Consider the following 4212-nt stretch of genomic DNA (forward strand, 5'->3'; position numbering starts at 1 on the left):
GATGGCTACTTGCTCAGATTAGTGGTTGACCCACATCGCCTTCCATTCATCAACTTTCTATGAAAGTCTATAGTAAAATACAGTCTTTAAAAAAAGTGACAATTTCAAAACAGACTCCAGCTCTTTTAGGCAATCTATGATCGTCAATATGCACACAGCAAATTGGAGGCCTCACTTCCAAATAGTTACATGCACCATTGGCTTCCTCAAATAATTAAATACACAAACATGCCGATGAGAACTCAAAGTAGGACTGCTTTTATTTTCTTGAGTTGAGTATAAGCTCTTGAAGCTAAGAAGCATAAATAATTCAACTTTTAAAAAATGCTCCTAGGAACTTTTTCTTCCACCTTTCCCTTTGCTCATGTGTTTGTAGTACAACTCAGACCACTCAGTGGTGGCTTCAGCCTTCTCGGTGGCTTACACTGTGGGAGCTGCTGACCAGTCTTTGTAAGGAACTTCTGGATGGACACAGGGTACCTGCACACTCTCAGACCAACCTTCCACCTCCAAGTAAGCAGCAGTGAACACGGGGCCTGACACTGTTTATTCGTCCCGGGATTCCTCTTTAGTCACAACCTTCTTTGCAACAGCCTGCTCCTCCTCAACCTTCAGGTCTTTGTAGAAGTAGAGAACAGATGTAACTGCCCATGGCTGCTCATGGGAGAACTTCCTGAGCCAGCTTCCACTACAATAGATTCACCAAGTGAGCTTCCTTGTGTTGGGGATAGCAATGTCCACATAGCACAGAGGACAGTCTGTGTTACACAGAACAGTGGTAGCAGGTCGACATGAAACATCTTATGTGAGGGGCTGATGGTCAGCCCTGAGATCAGCCAGCACTAGAAGCTATGGCTGTGTGGAGGCTGCGTGGACTTGGTTAGTGAAGGTCCCAAGCAGGAAGCAGCCAGCACTTGGATTTTGCTACAATAGCAGCAGCAGAATTAGTAAGGCTCACTGACCAGTGTTTCCGGAGGAGATGACTCTGACATCAGCAGGCTTCTTAATGACATTAAAACAATGCCAGATGGACTAACCAATTTTAAACCAAGCATAAATAACAAAGATTAAAATGTTGATTTTATAAATGTGAAATTTTTAAGGTACAAAGGAGATAATTATCATTTTATCTAGTAAATGAATTGAGTTCTTTACAAATGGAAGCATATTCCATTAAAGTTTTGATCATATTTTGACTTATTCTTGCTTATTAATGCATTCTCCTTTCCGGGCATACGTGATTAGTTTGGTTGTCAGCTTGACACATCCGGGAAGAGGGAGCATCAACTGAAATATTGTCTCCCTCAGACTGACTTGTAGGCATTTATTTGGTACTTGATTACATAGGAGGCCCAGACCACTATAGGTAGAACCAGTCTTAGGCTGCTGAACTTAAACTGTATAGAAAAGGTAGCTGAGTGTATGCTTGGATGCAAGCCAGGAAGCAGCATCCCTCCATAGTCTCTGCTTCAGTTCTCGCTCTGGCTTCCCTGGATGATGAAGATAACCTGTAAGCCAAATAACATTCTGCTTCCAGCTGCTTTTGGTCACACTGTATCAGAGCAAGAGAGACGCAAACCAGAACTGCATAAGACGGCTGTGTGTGTGTCTGCTATCAGCTTTCTCAATATTGCTCTTGCTTAGGCACTTCCTGGTGGGTATTACTATATTAGGTCTCCAGGGTATTGATTGGCGATACCTAAATTTTGACTATTCTCTACTTCTTTGACTTGGATATAAGTCCCACACTGTAATCATTTCTCTTTATTTCCTCTCTTTATTTTAGCCTCTATTAATTAACTCACTATAGGCTCTGTTTTATAAAATCCAAGTCTTCAATATTGTTAATATTATACAACTTGCTAATTTTTGGCTGAAGTACTGAGGTTTTTCTGTTGAAATTTTAAGTATGGTAAAATTCTGTTTGTCTGTGTGTCACACAATCTTACAGGTAGACCACCTGACTGACATGTGCCCTTGTGCTGTCAGTGAAGACACCGTCACCACTGTGCCAGGCAATGACTTGAGCTTTGACAGTTTCCACGTTAACACGACAAAAGAAAATGAGATATCATAGAGATCACATCCTGATACGGTATTGAAGACAGAAAGACAAATACCCAGGAAGACTCTTTGTAGCAGGAACAGATGAAGAAGAGGACTATGGTGGAGTCCAATAACAAGCAGATCTGTGTTTAGTGCATTCAAGAGACTTTCTTGAGGATGCCAGAAACCAAGGGTGTGTGTTGAGTGCTTGGATCTTCAGTTGTCTGTTGGTGATGGAAGGTCAGGGCTTCTGAGCAATGAGTCTTGGATTATCTCCTTGTTTTCCTTCCTTCGTGCTAGCACTCATGATCATCAGCCTTGTTGTGATAAGCTACAAATGTTGGTTCCCAGTAATGGTGACTTTGACTGAGTTCACTTTCCTTCTTTTGTCACAGAACCATTCACCCTGTTGAACATTTAAGGACAATGTCACAAGGTTGCTAAAAGTTTAAAATCAAGGCTTTGAATATAGTTTGTGTGATTTCTAGTCAGTTTACTTCTACTTGAATTCTAGCCCTTCCTATAATTAGGTTTGAAAGAATCACCGCCTTTCACACAATTCAGGAGACGAAACTTGTATGTTTGGAGTCAGTGGACGCAAATTGAGACACATAGGTGGGACTTCCTCAGTTACTTCTCCATCACTGTCACAGACTCATAAAACTGAACCAGTGTGGTAATCAGCAGCTTCCCCATAGCTAGTCTAAAGTCTTTTGTGTCTGTTGAGTTTTCTCAAGTACAAAGTGAACAGATAGACTATCTTACTGAATTTGAAATAGGTAACATTTTTATTTTTCTTTGAACATTTGTGTCTTTTTTTAAGTCTTTGGTCTGGAAGGAAGGTGTGTAATACTCTCATTCCAAAAATTCCTAATTTGTTTAAATTTCTTGGTGTTCTTTATTGTGTATTTGAAATAACTGCTGATTGCTTTTACTTAATACATGAAGTTTTAATTTTTTAATCAGGAAATATGTAACATGAATAAATTGTTGCAATTTTATGAAAAATATCAGCAGTTGTTATATGTTACATATATATATCTGCAGACTTTGAAAGAAACAAGCAGCATAAACTTTGTATAATGAATATTTGTTGCAGTATTCCTTCATGTGTCATCAGCACTAAATAAGAGATAAGAGAGGGTGGATACAGTAATCAGAACATATTGTATGCATATTTGAAATTGTTGAAGAACAAAGTTAATAAATAAGATTTCCTATATATTTTTTCTCACAAGTTGGTGCATCTAATACACAAATATTTAATTGAGCATACAAATTTTCATAATCAAACATGTCTATTAATGCAGTATGTAAAAAGAAAAAATGCAGACATCGTGGAAAAGATGAGATTCCTCCTTTGTTCTCCACTGAGTGCTTTCGTACCCTGTAAAAAATCTTTCTGGTATGTTGGTGTGTTGGTGTGGCTATTTTCAAATTTATCTGTAGCATTTCTTTGTTACAACTATTTCTCATCAATGATACTCTTTTGTGACAATGAAACTGCAAGAGTGATATACTTTTCTTAATTCTTTCCTTGCCAGAGGGATGGAGGGTGGGTCGTACATGTTTCTCAGGATCTGCAAATGGCAGTGTTGGCATTCTTGTGGAAGCTGCATTAAATAGAGGATTACAACATAAACAGTATAAATCCTCTTTAGGTTATTCACTATGTTTTTCATCATTCTACAAATTCTATAGTATGTTTTTTTTTGTATATGGTTAGATAATTTTCATGCATGGGTAATACCCAAGGGTTTTATTTTCTCAGTTTTTCAAAATGGTAATGTATTTAATTCTGCTGTCTATGCATTCCCCCATTAGCATATGGGGCACTATTGATTTGGGGGTGTCGAGATCATGTGAATCTGGTGGCAGAGGCTGCTCGTTCATTACCGACTACCCTGACTCGAAATAATCACGAAGAAACTATATTATTTGCAATACTGTTTGGCCAATAATTTAAGCATCTTTTTAGCTAGCCTTCTATCCTAAAATAACCCATCCTCATTAATCCGTGCATCACCAAGAGGTCATGGCCCACTGGTAAAGTTTTGGTGGGTTCTGGCCAGAGGAGTCTGTCTCCTGCGGGCAGCTACATGGCTTTTCCCTGACTCACCCTATTCTCTCTCTCTCTCTCTCTCTCTCTCTCTCTCTCTCTCTCTC

The 4212-nt window shown here is 39.0% G+C and overlaps 1 pseudogene; it reads right to left on the reverse strand.

Annotated features, from left to right (window-relative positions):
* Positions 1–330: 330 nt before the first annotated feature.
* Positions 331–4212, reverse strand: part of LOC126506144 (40S ribosomal protein SA-like) — an 11042-nt pseudogene continuing 7160 nt past the window's right edge.

This window comes from Alexandromys fortis, unplaced genomic scaffold, assembly GCF_014885135.2.
Source record: "Alexandromys fortis isolate MF-2015 unplaced genomic scaffold, M_Fortis_MF-2015_v1.1 scaffold_68, whole genome shotgun sequence".
Classification (NCBI taxonomy): Eukaryota; Metazoa; Chordata; class Mammalia; order Rodentia; family Cricetidae; genus Alexandromys; species Alexandromys fortis.